A 16,928-nucleotide genomic window follows, 5' to 3' on the forward strand; every position below is an offset into this window, starting at 1 on the left:
GCATGCAGTATTTGAAAATAAAGGAACAGTATATTCTATGTCAGAAAAAAACAGCATTGAAGAACAAAAAAATAGACACCTAAGTGACCAGCCCTCATATTTGGCATAGGAAGCATTTTAGAACCGCTTTGACAGGAGACCTAAAGGACACTTTACTCACAGAGGGAACCAGGAAAGCTCTGGCAGAGATAATGGGTTCCCACTTAGCAAGAGTGCTAAAAATAGCAATGAGAACAGGGACCCCACACAGGAGGAACAGTGTGTGCCAAGGCGCAGAGACAGGGGCTGCCTGACAGCACAACCACTGTCGCTGGCAACACGGGGATGCCCAGTAATGGCCACGGGAAGGAGGCAAGTATTCCTCACGTGCAGGAAGTGCACACCTGGGTAAATCCAAGTGCAGTGGGTCCTCAGGGAGTGATGGGAAACCAGAGAGAAGAAGGCAGGCACAAGGTGAAGTTAAACAGGAAGACACACAACATTTAACAAGCCCTTGGACTTCAACACCACTGGGAAAATCACCAAGAAGAGCTGCTTTGATTTACTCACTCTTAATGTTAAGCATTTCTAAAGAGTATATCAACATTGCAGAAACATATATATGGAGACAATAGCAAGTCTGGGAGTAATTTTTCGCATATGACAAAAGTGGTATTTTAATGTAAAGAGATATTATTTATTTTTTTGTTGGCTCAGTAAATTATTTTTATTTATTAATACTGTTTTTTGGATCAGTGTTTGGTTTTCAGAAAAACGAGCAGAAAGTGCAGTGTTTCTATACACACCTTCGTGCCCCATCCCCATTAGTAATATCTTGCCTTAGTGTGGTATATGTGTTATAATTAATGACCTTGAGTTTGGTGATGGCTTTTTACATACTCCAGAAACACAATTCAGGAATTTTTTTTTAAAAAAAGGTAAGCTGCACATCATTAAAATTAAAACCTTCTGCTCTGTGAAGACCATTAAAAGAACAAGAAGACAAGCCACAGACGAAAAGAAAGTGTTTGAAAATATATCTTTCTTATAAAGAGCTGGTATCCAGATCCAAAATATACAAAGAACTCATAAAACCCAGGAAAAGAAAACAAAGAACCCAATAAAAATGGGGTTTTTAAAGATCAGAACAGACACCTCACCAAAGAAGATATGCAAAAGGAAATTAAGTGTGTTATTTTTAAAAGAGGTAGGCCGGGTGCGGTGGCTCACGCCTGTAATCCCAGCACTTTGGGAGGCTGAGACGGGTGGATCACAAGGTCAGGAGATCTAGACCATCCTGGCTAACACGGTGAAACCCCATCTCTACTAAAAAAATACAAAAAACTAGCCGGGCGAGGTGGCGGGCTCCTGTAGTCCCAGCTACTCGGGAGGCTGAGGCGGGAGAATGGCGTGAACCCGGGAGGTGGAGCTTGCAGTGAGCTGAGATCCGGCCACTGCACTCCAGCCTGGGCGACAGAGTGAGACTCCATCTCAAGAAAAATAAAAAATAAAAATAAAAGAGGTGTCTTCACTTTGCACCCTAGAGCTAGCAAATTGTAAACTGATAAAAGCTTTTAAGGTGAAACATACAAATATATACATAAAAGGCCTGTTTTGTTAGCATACAATAAAAAAGCCTTTCTCAGCCTTAGGAGACACAATAGAGCCAAAGACTGCTAAGTCTTACTGCATAAAAACATGAGAAAAATATTTTTTCATCAGATACCACAATAATATTGTCCTGCAGTATTTTTATAGTACATTGCACATATTTTCTCTGACAGAGTTCAAGAAATATTTGCATTCCAAGACTTCAAGACAGAAAAGCCACATGGGCCCTAAAGCAGAGCTTATGTCTCCTGGAGCAAAAGTGAATAAAAGTCCTCTGTAAGAAAATCCTATCTAAGCCATTCTTGTCATGTTTCATATTTTTTATTTTTCAGAGTCAGGGTCTTGCTCTGTCTCCTAGGTTGGAGTGCAGTGGTGTGATCTCCACTCACTGCAGCCTCTACCTCCCAGGCTCAAGCGATCCTCCCACCTCAGCTTCCCGAGTAGCTGGGACCATCTGCGCGTGCCACCACACCCAGTTAATTTGTGTATTCTTTGTAGAGACGGGGTTTTACTATGTTGCCCAGACTGGTCACAAACTCCTGGGTTCAAGGGATCCGCCATCCTCGGCCTTCCAAAGTGCTGGGATTACAGGCATGAGCCACCTCGCCTGGCCCTTCTTGCCATATTTGTGACATTCTTTCTGTGCGTGTGAACTGAAGTCTTGTATTTTGGAACCAAACCAAATGTTCAATTAAAAAGTGCAATGAATATTTCTTTATATCTCACTTCTTTCATCTCAACCCCAAAGAGGCGGGAGTAGGAGGGTGACAAGATGATAAATTAAAAAGCAAGAAGCCCAGACACCTCAAGAGATTCACAGCCTCCACATCTGTCCCCAAGCAGCACAGCTGTGTGATCCTCAAACAAGACGACCCACGGAGGTCCTGCAGATGGGAGCTCGGCAACCAGGATTATCGACTCTTTACATGACATCCAATTATTTTTCTAATTTAACACATATCTCAAAAATTCTGAGACTTGGCACCTTCCTCCAACATTATGAACTAACAACTGACATTCCAAGTATTATTCTGTGCTAGGAGTACGTGTGCTCAGTCCCAATGTGCTGACTTCTTTCTAAGCCTTTTGTTCTATAAAAGATGTTTCTGGGCATCAAATTCAATTTTTGCAAAAGGTACACAGGATTCTGTGGTTAAGCGAAGCATACATATGTTTTGCACCCAGCAAATCTCAACATAGATTTTGACCTAGTGCTGTCTTCTGCAAGGTGGTGCATATTATAGGTCTAGAAATTTACAGATATTGTAATTGTATATAGTATGATATACACTAAATTGTCTATATTGATAATACAAAGTCACTATATATTTTTAATGATTTTGCTTTTCTCTCAATTCATATTTATCAAAACAAAATTGTTCTTAAAATATATTTCTTCTAAGGATTATTGCAGACTATATCAAATTTTGCCTTTAAATGTAAGAACATCTCTGACTAATGGCAATGTAATCTAATGATGGGTATTAGAGGTGAATAAAGGACATTAAGATTGTCTTTAACATCATCCTATTTTTGGAAAACAAATCCATTTGTACACGAGGAGACACCTTTTAATACTTCACTGTGGGACCTAAAGCCACCTTTAAAATATAGAGTAAAAATTAGAGTATTCATCCTTGATTTTAATTGTCCTTCTAAAAGACCAAAATTTAAATAATTACTTTGTTAAAAGAACCCATAAAACAAAATCCTGAAGGATAAATAAAGACCCAAGCTATGGATTAAACCCAAGATCTCAAATTTATCATTAACAATTATAAAAGGATAAATAATTTGTATCTCTTCTTTTAAAATGAGATCTTGTCCATTTTTTTTTTAACTATAGTCTTCCTTGGTAGAAAACAATAATTAAATATTATTTAGAAATGTCCTTGTATTAATCAAAACTATTAATATGAATTAAATGAGTGAAATCGTGCTATGATTTGCATATTCACATCCAATGTCATTTATGAACTAAACAATTGAGAAGAATATTAGACACATTTTCCATTTGCAGAAAATGAGTGTTAAGAAAATGCTATGAGAAACATTCCTTTTCCTCTGTATCGAACTTCCAAAACTCTACTCTATGTATAAATTCTCGAAACACTCCCTACTACCATGATGTAGAATGAAAAATCATATTCTTTTCTTACATGCATATTTTGTTTTCAATTAGGTCAAAAATATTTTCAAGTTTTCAAAACATTTTTTTGAATTATGCTAGTAAGTCTCAACACAGATTTTCAAATAGTGCTGTCTTCTGCAAGGTGGCATATATTGTAGGTCTAGAAGTTTACAGATACTGTAATTGTATATGGTATAATATACACTAAATTGCGCATATTAATAATACAAAGTCACTGTGGATTTTTTAGTGTGATTTTCCTTTTCTCTCAACTCGTATTTCTCCAGGTAAAAAGAGCCAATGGAATTCTAAATTGAACTCAGAAAACAGACACTGGCACTTGTCCCAGGTTTTGCCCTGGTCTCAGCTCCCAGCCTTTCTCAATCATCTCAAAGACTGAGTTAAAAAAGGCAGTAGGTTATTCACATTCTTATCTTGAGGCAGTCCCTTATTTACCCATTACATATTTTCCTTGGCTTTTCAAACATTGGCTTTGACCCTATCTTCCTAGTATTTCCTGGAAGGCTGAACTCTACTAAGGAAAGTTTTTTCTATTTACCCATAAATGTGTTAATTCTGCCATTTTGTGTACTCCAAGTTAAAGATCAATTTTTTGTGTGTCCTACAGTAACTATATATCACCAGCAACCTTCAAAAAACTCTGATATTCCAAAGACAAGCAAATACAAAATCTGAAGTTCGAGCAAATACAAAATTCATATTTTGCTTGGTTCTCTACAACGAAAGAAAAAAAAAACTTGTCTCTGAATTAATGAAATAACCTAATTATCAACTAATATATAATGCACATTACATATATTTGAAGAAATGTTAGATTATATCACAAGTTTCAGAAATGTGTTTATTTATACAACCATTCAACAAAGATAGATTGAATATGAAATGATAAGTAGTGAGGAAGATCAAAGAAATAGGTATGTGAAATGGATGTAATTACACATGGCAGGTGGTGAAGGGTCAACTCAGCAGGCCCAGGCTGCCCAAGCCTTGCACATTCAAAAGAAAGGTCTGTTCCATGAGGACCGGCCCCTGCCTGGCTCCTGGGACATGCCCTCTCAGTCACTGGAATACTCTGCCCTATGAGAAGAGCACTATGCCTACTTAACTGGTTCCCAGTGAAATCCTAGACACGAAGGCTTGGGTGAGCTTCCTTGGCAGCTACACTCTGTGGGTGTTATCTCACTGCACTGCTGAGAGAATCAGGTGCTGTCTATAGAATTTCACTGGGAGATGGTAACTGGAAGCTTGCACCTGGTTTCTCCTGGGCTTGCCCCAAGCACCTTTTCCCTTTGCTGATTTTAATCTGTGTTTTAACTGTTGGAAACCGTAATCATCAGCATACAGCTTTTCCAAGTCCTGTGAGTCCTTCTAGGAAATCATGGAGCCCGAGGGTGGTCTTGGGCAATCCCGACACACATGGATGTGCACAGGATGGGCAGAGACACAAAAGCAGAGATGGTTCTGGTGGATTGAGGGAAGATGTCAGAAGATGTATGGTCTGAATCTTGAAGAGGAAAAGAACAGTACTTTCATCTCCGAATATCTACTAATACCAGATACAGTACTTTGTGATTTTATATAAATTATTTTCTTTAATATTCCTAAGTGGTTTTTTTTTGACAAAGGAATTATCTATCTCTATTTTACTAATAATTAGGTTTATGGTTAGGGTTAATCTAACAAGAATCACACATAGATTGAAGAAATGGATTCAAGGTTCCAAGCTATGTCTGTTAGACTCCAAGGTTTCTGTTTCTTCACAATTCTATGGGCCCAGGGGGCATTATTTTATGTAATCTGTTGAGGAAATTGCAAATATCTGGGAGAGGGTACAGAATAGAGAGGAAGGAAAGGATGTTGCTGGGCCAAAAAAAAAAAAAAAGCATGCATATCAAATTTTGAAATTTACTACATAGGCGATATAGGTATACTGAATAAGAGAAAGTTTTGTTGCTGTTTCATTTAGTTTTTGCCTCCAAGAAGCTTCTAAACTGAGAAGCATGAGAGTGAAAGATAAAACAGATGTACAGGTATTATAATATAATGTATTTGAGGATAAGATACTTATGATATATGGCAAAAGCAATGTTACAGAGGTTCAAAAATGAGGACAGGTGTTGTGGAGAGCAGACAGTTTCCATAGATTAAAGAGTATTCAGTAGAGAACAGAAGATGTATGAATCATATTTCCACTAGCAAGGAAAAAGAAGAGGAAAAGGCATTCCAAAAAAGCAGACACAGTTGTTAATGCCTTACATCAAACCAGAAACTGTGCTTATTGCTTGATATAATGATATGGAAGGCTCAGTTTCTTGCCCTTGGGAAGTTCGTAATCTAGTTTTGAAAAAATGATGTGTAAACAAATCGTTTCAGTAATAGATCATTGTAAGAAAAGAGCTATAAATGAAGGGCTATACATTTTGGAACAGAAAATGTACAATTAGTTGTAGAAGAATAAGAATGTCTTTCCAGGTTCCAATCCACTGGCCTGACCCCAAAACTCATGCTCACAACCAGGCAGGTGGGTAAGATTTCCAGCTCTACCATTTCCCAAGCTATGGTACCGTAGGCAACTTATCGAAGTTCTGTGAAATGTCTATTTTTCTCATATGTAAAACAGAAATGCTTTTATTTACCAACTTACATTTAAAAAAACTGTCATAGTACAGTCAGTGATATGCAACAAATACTCAATAGAAGTTTGCTGTTACTATTAATACACATGAAGATGAAGGAAATTTAAATGAGAACTATTTAAGTGTGGAATAGATGGTATGGATTGCAGAAGGGGGCAGCACCAAAGTCGAACTGAAGTGTTAAAACTAGGGAGCTGGAAGAATGTATTAGATTGTGAACTCTCAATTATTGTATGATTTTTATTTGGAATTTTTGTGTTTTCAGAAATCATGCCATTGTTTAAATAAATGCAACACAATTTTGTTTTTTTCTTTTTCTTTCTTTTTTTTTTTGAGATGGAGTTTTGCTCTTGTTGCCCAGGCTGGAGTGCAATGGCATGATCTCGACTCACTGCAACCTCGGCCTCCTCGGTTCAAGTGATTCTCCTGCCTCAGCCTCCCAAGTAGCTGGGATTACAGGCTTGCACTGCCATGCCCATCTAATTTTGTATTTTTAGTAGAGATGGGTTTTCTCCATGTTGGTCAGGCTGGTCTGGAACTCCTGCACCTCAGGTGATCTGCCCGCCTCGGCCTCCCAAAGTGCTGGAATTACAGGCGTGAGCCACCACACCCAGACGCAATACGGATTTTTAGACCATTTTGTTGAGGTATGCTCAACATACAAAAAGCAGTATATATTTAATGTAAACAACTTGAAGAAATTTCAAGTAAATAAAATAATACAAGTATTATCTAATCTGATCTCTCTTCCGTAGTCATTATTAGATAGGCTTTATTTATTCATTTTTTTTCACTATTGATTGATCCTACAGGTCACACTTTGTATTTTTTATTAACTTTACAGTTTGGTATATAAACTTTACTTTTAACATTTATATGTTTAATTATGGCATAAAAATCAACAAGTCTGCTTCATGATTTTTTAATTATTTCTAGCTTCTATTAAAATTATGTGAAACTTTGGTAAGGTCACACAAGCTTTCAGTTTAGATTTTTTTAATATAACAGGAAATGCCATGTGGCCCCTTGGTTTATTAAATATCTCACTTTTTGGTTTATTAAATATTTTCATGTTTTTTTTTTTTAATGCTTGGTAATACCATACCTTTTCTCTTTTAATTTTATTATTATACTTTTAATATATACTATGAATCAAATTGCATAATTTTATATATATGTCTCTGTTATTTTTGCCTAGGCTTCTTTATAAATCTTAAAGTTTATACATTTTTTTAACTCTTTCTTTACCCTCCTAATTTAAGCACTTGTTTTACATATCTTAGCACCTGCCTGGGTCTCTGTGCTCTGGGAAAACCTCTATCACACAAGATTCTGATGAGCAAAGTAGTTCGGAGGAGATCAGACTGCTGTCTTCACTGGTATATCCAATGAGCTAATGCATTCCTTATGTAATGAGCCTCATTTTCACCAACCAGAACTTGGAATGGAATCCTATTCCACATTGGCAATGATGCTATGACAGTTGATGAGACGGAGCACTGGGGAGTGTCTTTGTCTGGTGAGGCTGTCATAACAGAATACCTAACAATAGGTCATTTATAAACAACAGAAATGTCTTGCTCACAATTCTGAAATCTGGGAAGTCAAAAATTAAGGTTCCAGCAGATTTTGTATCTGGTGAGAGCCTGTTCCTCATAGATGGCATCTTTTAGTTGTGTCCTCAAATGGTGAAATGGGTAGCAAGTTTCCTGAAGCCTGTTTTAATAGGGGCACAGTTCCCATTCATAAGGGCTGCACCTTCATGACTGTATTAGTCTGTTTTCACACTGCTGATAAAGACATAAGTGAGACTGGGAAATTTACAAAAGAAGGTGGTTTATCGGACTTATAGTCCCATGTGGCTGGGGAGGTCTCACAATCATGGCAGAAGGTGAAAGGTATGTCTCACATGGCAGCAGACAAGAGAAGAGCTTGTGCAGGGAAATTTCCCTTTTTAAAACCATCAGATCTCATGCGACTCATTCACTATCATGAGAACAGTGCAGGAAAAGGGCTGCCCCCATAATTCAATCGCCTCCCACCAGGTCCCTCCCACGACATGTGGAGATTGTGGGCGTTACAATTCAAGATGAGATTTGGGTGGGACACCACCAAACCATATCAATGACCCAGTCACCTCTCAAAAGTCCTCACCACTTAATACTATTGCATATCAGTGATTGGATTTCAAGATAGGAATTTTGGAGGGCCACATACATGCAAAGTCTATTGCAGGGAGCAAGTTCAATAATGACATGGATAAGGTAATAAGGGCAAGAATGGTTGAGGTGGAAATCAGGGTTTCAGGAAATGAAAGATCCACTCAAATGCAGGTCTCAGGAGTGACTAATCTGGGGAGAATGTCTGCCAAGCATCTCAGAAAGAGACTCTGGAGCAAATGAGTCAAGGCTCTGCCTGCTTCCAGGTAGGCCAACAACTGCCTCATCCCTGTGGCCTAGAGCATATGGAAATCTTATAAAATCTTCAGATTTTTAGTTGTTTCATCCATTCAACTTCAGGCAGAAGCAGAGATTGAGAGAGTTTATTTGATTATTCAGAAGCACATTTCTTGAAACAAGAAAAAGAAATTAGGCTAATCTGGAAAGGAGATCTGACCTGTAGAAAATGTCTTTGTATTATGAGATCCTGGAGAATTTCTTGTAAAGTGCTGTTTCTGGTTTTGTTTTCTTTCAGGGTGTTGTCTCGGTTTTCCTCCCTATTTTGGGGCATGGTCAATGTGCAACTGGGGTATAGGTGTGGAAATCTGCTTCTTGCTTCTTTCAAATTTCTCTATCAACTTTATTCCGGCTTTTTCATTGATGTATGTCCATTTTACACTGCACTTAACTGACAATCATGCATAGTAATTTCTTAGAGATTTTACTTCCCCACCAACTTAACTTGAAATATTTGACCACTTTTTCTAAGGATATTTTTTCATCTGTTAATTCAATATATTCTTTAAATGCATATACGGATTCTTGATAGATATTTTAATATATGTTGGTAGCCTTTGAATTTTCAGAGCAGATTACATAATTTCATTGAAATAGAAGTAACTGAATCCTGATGACATTTCTATTACAAATAGAAATGATAAATATCAAATTAAAATCTGTCCAATTTTGGCACCTAAAATAGATATATACGTTCATTACTAAGAGACTAACGTTAAAAACATTTCACCTTAATTTTCTTAATTTGAATTAACCTTAATTTCATGGTTAAAAAAACTGTTCCCCAGAATAACTTCTACTAGTCCACATTCTTCCATTTCTGTAATATATTAAAATTTTCATAGTCTCCCCCCAAAGGGATAGCAGCATATTCAATCCCACTTGCTCTTCTTGAGTGTTGCTGTAAAATCAAGCTACTTAAATCCATAATAAAAATTTCATTACCTTCTCCTAATGTTTTATGATTAATAAAAATAAAGTAGCAATTAAGAAATTTATTTTGTTAATATCGCATTTAGTAGGGGAAATAGCCATATGATAGGCAAATAAGAACATTGAAAAGTCAAATACTTTAAACCATCAGTAAAATTCTTATATGATTTAGCAATCAATATTCAAGAAGTATTAAAATCAGCAACTGTCTGGGAGAAACAGTCAGAGGCCGGTTCTGTGCCTGTTTTTCTGCCAGGGAAAGGTACTTGTTTATCACAAATAACAAACAAATTTCTGATGTATTTTACAATTCACAGAAAAAAACTGTAGCAGTTATTGGTTTGATTTAATTCAACCCTAACTCATTAAAATTTACGTGTCATTACCTAAGGGAAAATGGAGGCCACTATGCCAAAAAGTTTGATTCCATTCAGCAAACATTAACAGATAAAAAGATGTATACACGACCATTTTTCCACTCTCATAGACCTTGAAAGCTGGAGGAAAAAGAGACAGCAACGCTCACCTGTGTACGTGGAAGAATGAAAGGAAGGCTGACCACGCACTGCTGTCAATCTTTATAGCCACAACTGGTTAAGAGGGGTTGATCCACTTCAATTGTGTGCATGTTCCCCCTTTTTAAAACTAGCCATTATAAAAAGTATGAGACTACGAAAAAAAAATAAGTAAATCGATTTCTATTTTCAACAGTATAGCTGACCAGACATATTTTTAAAGCTCCAGATACAATATACATAGTTTCTGATTAAAATTATTATGTAACAAACACCATCAAATGATTTAATGAATAACTGAACTTCTGGAAGAGTAAGAGGGGAATCGAATATGCAAACAAATAGTCATAATGATGGGTAATTTTAAGATTGGGAGTATGAAAAAAAACACTTTGTCAACAAAGAAGAGAGAAAATCCTAGTATTTAAAGAAGATAATTATTTTATAGGTGTATTTGCATGGTATGGAGTCAAAGTACACACAGTAACACAGGCACAATTACCTATTAAAATGAATATATTATGATTATCTAATAAAGATACAACAGCATGATTATAGTTGGTGTGTCTTGCTGAATTTTGAGAAAACTTTCTCAATAAATTTTTTGCCATAAAATATGAACCTTAATATCTTCCAAGGTCCCTGAGGTTTTACTTTTACAGATAATACTCAGTTTTCTAAAATGAGCTTTATAATTCTACTCTCTATTTTTATACTCAGTTTTAAAATTCTACTTTATATTTAAAAATCACAGTCATAAAAAAGGTGTCATAAATTTCTCCTATTCAATAAGGTATTCTATTTTAGAGCACATTTATTATTTTTCAACCTAAGCTACATATAAAGTCTTTAAATATGACCTTTGAGAGAGAGATCAAAGATGTTATCATTTCCAGATGATCCTTCTCATACATGATGCTTCTTATAGATGATGCCTCAAGTCTTATTTATTTTAACAGTTACAGATAAGAGATTATTTTTATATGCCCAATTATAACAGCAGAAAAAAAATTGAAGTGTCCACTATGTGGTTGTAAAGTACACTTGGCCCTACGTGTCCATAGGGGTTGATTCCAGAGCCTCCCTTGGTACCAACATCTGTGGATCCTCAACTACCTTACATAAAATAGTGTCGTATTTGCACACAATCTAGGCACATCCTCCTGTACACTTTAAATCATCTCTGGGTTACTTTTAATACCAAATACAATGTAAATATTATGTAAATAGCTGACACACTGTACGTTTTTAAGTTTTTATGTTTTAATATTTTCCATCTGTAGTTGGCTGAATCTGTAGATGCAGAACCTGTAAATATGACAAGTCAACTGTGTATCTTTTTAATCAAGACAAGTTTATGACAACCTCTTAGGGAATAAATCAATATTGATAATTGAATCTCACAGTAATTGTCAAAAAATAATTTTAAAAATGCTAGAATAATAAAATCTTGTCTGGAAAGGTCTAACGATCCCTAACTTTCTTTATTTGCATATGATTGTCCTTAAACTATTCATTTTAAATTTACTTCCTTCCTTATTTGACACCTTAGTTAGGTAACATAGAAAGGTTCCAAACATTCAATGCTTTAGGAGACCTATCCTCAAAAGTTCATGGTTGAACATTCTTTTATCTTTCAGGCAGAACGTACGTCTCATTTATGCTTGCAGATAGTAGAGCAAAAGTCTACTTGGCTACGGACAGTCAGACACATTTGTTCATATGATATGCTGTAAATCCAGGGACGTCAGGACGTTTTCTTTGCATTGCTCACTTTTGATCCACTATGAATAAAGTCAAAGGTTAACCGAGGTCAACGTTTCACTTCTAGAAAGCTGTCCTTCAGAAACATTCACACAAATGCACATATGTACATGTACACAAATGTTTGTTGGAACATTATTTGTAAAACTGACGGAGCTGGAAAAACCAACGTGCCCCTTAATGGCCAATGTTTAAATGAATTGTTGTATATGCATCCCACGATATATGATGAAGACATGAAAAACTATTAACGTAATTTAAAAATATTAACATAATTCTGTTTGAACTGATATGGGGGGGTACCCATGAAATGTTTTGAAGTCAGAAAATGATTATATATAATCATATTATTATAATACACATATACATGTATACTTATGTATACACACAAAAGTATAATAAAGATTGTTAATAACTACTATTGTTAATAATTTAATGGGTGACCTTCACAAATTTTACATGCTTTCATATTGTGCAAGTTTTGGCAATCAGTCTAGTTTGCTTTTACAGGTTGAAAATGAAGGCAAAACACTGGTTTATGATTAAGAAAAATCATTCCCACAGCTGGAAAATGTTCTTCAAGAACTATTTGCAGCATGGTATATTATGATATTTCGATATGAAGTCACTCTTATCCAAACACATTGATAACGCTGGCCATTCTACTGGAGAGGCTGAAAGAGAAATCCATGCATCTCTAGATTGTATAACTTATGGCATGTGTGTGTGCATGACACCATTTGTTGCTATAACCAAATTACCTGTGGGACACAAGTTTCATTGTGATCATCAAATTGGCAATTTTTAAAAATGTGGATTATATTCCTTCTAAAATGCTAATTTATCTATCATATTTCATTAAAAAGTAAGACACACATACATATAAGAGCATTTTGGCCATGTAATTTTAGAACTGTCTAGGGCAGAAGCAGGTGCAAAAGACAGGGGAGGGATGGGGTTTGCAGTCAGTCAGGGGATGGTGAAATGAGGTGAAGGGCAGGCAGGGGCAGCTGGTCAGGAGGCAATTACAGCACAGTTTCAGCTGTACATACTCTAATATTGGGGGCTTCTTTAGAAAGTGCCAGAGCATGGATATTATGTAAGTTTCCAGTATGACTTTTCATTACTAAGGAAATTACTTATAATTTATGTTGGCTTCATTGATGTCTTATTTTGATTTTTTGTATCCACTATAGAAACCTCAAAAATAAGGTATCTAATCAATGTGCCATTTGGGAAGAAATGTTTGTTTTGCTATCTGAAGAATTAGATATCTTCATCCACAGAGGAGTAGGGGATAAAATGAAAATATAACACAAGCACCCTTCTTTAAAAATGGGGTATCCCTGTGGCACTTAGAATTATTTAAGTCATTTATGCATTTGACAGCTCATCCCAATGTATTAGTTTCTTTGAAAATGACAGAGAAGAAAAAAAGAGGAATCTGTTTTTGTCTCTCCAATTATTAAGATAGTAGTCAAGAAAAAAATGTATTAATCTATTCTGTATATCGCTGTGAACTTACCAACAGTACTTGTTTTGTGATCCATCTAGTGCTAAAATACAGGCTCCAAAGTAATCAAATACTTCAGATAGAGCCGGGCATTGGCTCACACCTGTAATCTCAGCACTTTGGGAGGCTGAGGCCGGTGGATCACTGGTCAGGAGTTCGAGACCAGCCTGACTAACATGTGAAAGCCCGTCTCTACTAAAAATACAAAAATTGGCCGGGAGTAGTGGTAGGCGCCTGTAATCCCAGGAGGTTGAGGCAGGAGAATCGCTTGAACTTGGGAGGTGGAGATTGTAGTGAGCCGAGATCGTGCCATTGCACTCCAGCATGGGCCACAGAGCAAGACTCCCTCTCAAAACAAACAAACTTTAGATAACACTGGGGCTGTGATGGTTAATATTGAGTGTCAACTTGATTGGATTGAAGGATGTGAAGTATTGTTCCTGGGTGTGTCACCAAAGGAGATTAACATTTATGTCCGAGGACCGGGAGAGGCCGACCCACCCTCAACCTGGGTTGAGGGTGGGTACCATCTAATCAGCTGCCAGTGTGGCTAGGATAAAAGCAGGCAGAGGAACACGGAAAGACTAGACTGGCTAAGTGTTCTGGCCTCCATCTTTCTCCCGTGCTGGATGCTCCCTGCCCTTGAACATTGGCCTTCAAGTTACTCAGCTATTGGACTCTTGGACCTACACCTGTGGTTTGCCAGGGGCTCTCGGGCCATTGACCACAGTCTCAAGGCTACACTACTTCCTGACTTTTGAGGTTCTGGGACTCGAACTGGCTTCCTGGCTCCTCAGCTTGCACAGGCCTATTGTGGGATTTCACCTTGTGATCACGTGGGTCAATACTCCTTAATAAACTCCCTTTGGTATATACATCTATCCTATTAGTCCTGTCCCTCTAGAGAACCCTGACTAACACTGGGGAGAAACAGAAGCATGCTCCTCTTTTGCTGCTTTTTTCCTCTGCAACCTGAAATTTGTCTTTTCTATTCCCAAACACTGCTCACTTTCCCACTTCTCCTGAAATGCCTTCATCTGTTCTCTCCTCTTGAATGAGCATACTTTCCTCAAGGATCAGTTCACACACAGCATCCTCTATGAAGCTTTCTTTTGTTTTCACTTTCACCTTGTACAGATTCTCCCTCTGGAATACCAGAGTATTCATTATTTGCTTCCCTCGTGTACCACAGGCTTTTCTGTTTTTACACTAACTGATATTTTTCATGAGCATAGGTCTAGTTTCTTCAGCGCCAGGCTCCTGGAAGGTAAGAACCATTTATTTATTTATTTATTTATTTATTTATTCATTCATTCATTCATTCATTCATTCATTCATTCATTCATTCATTCATTTTGAGACGGAGTCTCGCTCTGTCCCCCAGGCTGGAAGTGCAGTGGCCTAATCTCGGCTCACTGCAAGCTCCGCCTCCCGGGCTCACCCTCCGGAGTAGCTGGGACTACAGGCGCCGCCACCTCGCCCAGCTATTTTTTTGTATTTTTAGTAGAGACGGGGTTTCACCGTGTTAGCCAGGATGGTCTCGATCTCCTGACCTCGTGATCCGCCCGCCTCGGCCTCCCAAAGTGCTGGTCACGCCACCGCGGCCGGCTGGTAAGAACCATTTTACTCATCATCTCTAACATTGGGGTTCTGGACACACCTGGAACTTGATAACAAATTCATGTGTTTGCTTTGTTGACTTAGAATACAGGAACGTTAATTCCAGTAAGCTCCTGAGAAGTCTCACTCTGACTGTATTTCATGTATGACAAGAGTTCTCCGCATTCTCCACCAAAATTAAAATAAAACACAAGGTCAGCATTTTAATTACTCTCTAAGTCACCCAAGATCCATTTATATTGTAATATAATTTCAACAAATGGTGGTTGTTTCTCAGAAACAACCAGGAAACAACAAGAAAACAGGACATATGTCTCATAAAATACCATGGCACTGCCTAAGAGAAGGTAGAGGGAAGGACCACTGAAACAACAATTTGGTTACGGAAAAGAGAGTCCAAAAGAAAGTAGCAGAATCACAGAAGTAGACCATCTCAGATTTAGATTCTCATAGTCTTCATTTTAACTCCATTTAGCAGACACCCTTCTGCCCTGCTCCCTCCCCCAATGGTTTGTACTGAATTACATACCAAATTCTACCCAAATAGTTCTTCTCACTCTCCCCATATCCAAGCAGGAAAAAAAGTGTGACTTCTCCCAGCCATCTGGTTTCATTGGCTGTTGGCTCCAGTGATGACAGCAGGGCCCTACACTGTCCCTGCACCTGCTTCCTGTGCCTTGTATGTGTTTTTCCCTGAATATGAACAAGGAGTGTTAGGAATAAGGGATAAAGACATGGTCTCCCCACACTAGTCCACTGGGACCATTGCAGCTCCATCCCTACCCTTTATGAGAGACAATTTCTACCCCCTTCTTCTCTCAAGTGTTGCTCCTTTGGGCACACTCTATTGACTACTTTTCTCAATACGAACATTTAGAACTGAATAAAATTTTTTTTTCTGAAATTAAGGGACAGTACAGGATAACAACAGGCATATATAAGTTATTATACTAATTCAAATCCCTAACATTGTCAATGGAACAAGGACTAAATTTCCCTTTTCAAGGGTGCAACTGGAATGTTACAGAAAAATACTAAACAAAATACTTCTGATGTGGTCCAAACACAAGACAGAAAGTTAACTATATTTCACACTATCATCCAGAAACTGTACTTTTAAGAATTGTGTTGGATTTTAGAGCCTGCCCCACATTACTCTTGGAATCAACTGGATTTCTATGTCATTTGTCCACAAATTGCTGCCAAGTTCTGATCTTTCTCATATTGATACTTGTACTGTTTACTAGAACTAATACTTAACAAAAATATGCTAGATTATTTGAGAAATGTAATAATGTCTTCAACATACTTTAAAATGGATTAGAAAAAATATACATACATACAGAGAGAGAGAAAATGTAGCAGAATGTTAAATGTAGGTGTTTATTGTGTTATTCAGTCAATGCATCTGTAGCCTTGAGATTTTTCATAGCACACAGTCGGGAACAAGAGATTTAATAGGGATGGGAGGCACTATGTAAGTATGTATATGGGTAGAGACAGATCCTACCGTGGAAGATTTTCGGTAACAGAAGGTAGACATTTTTGAAATGAAGTGTATAATGTCTGTGCCTGTGTTCTTTTGTATACTCACAAGTATAAGACATATTCTCTAAGAAGTTATTAGGCAAATATTGATCATATGCTTTCCTTCTTTCAGGGTCTCTAATTTCATACCAGTTTGAAAGCTTTCTGGTTTATTTAATGAGGTTGTCACATTTTCCTGAAACACAAATCAGAGCACATCAT

General features: G+C 37.3%; 1 protein-coding gene across 1 annotated transcript in view; it reads right to left on the reverse strand.

The window, feature by feature from the left end:
• The window catches only part of FAM155A (family with sequence similarity 155 member A), a 688,104-nt gene that overhangs the window by 273,106 nt on the left and 398,070 nt on the right, over nt 1-16,928 (reverse strand). The window lies entirely within an intron of this gene.

Source organism: Theropithecus gelada, chromosome 17, assembly GCF_003255815.1.
Source record: "Theropithecus gelada isolate Dixy chromosome 17, Tgel_1.0, whole genome shotgun sequence".
NCBI classification, from domain to species: domain Eukaryota; kingdom Metazoa; phylum Chordata; class Mammalia; order Primates; family Cercopithecidae; genus Theropithecus; species Theropithecus gelada.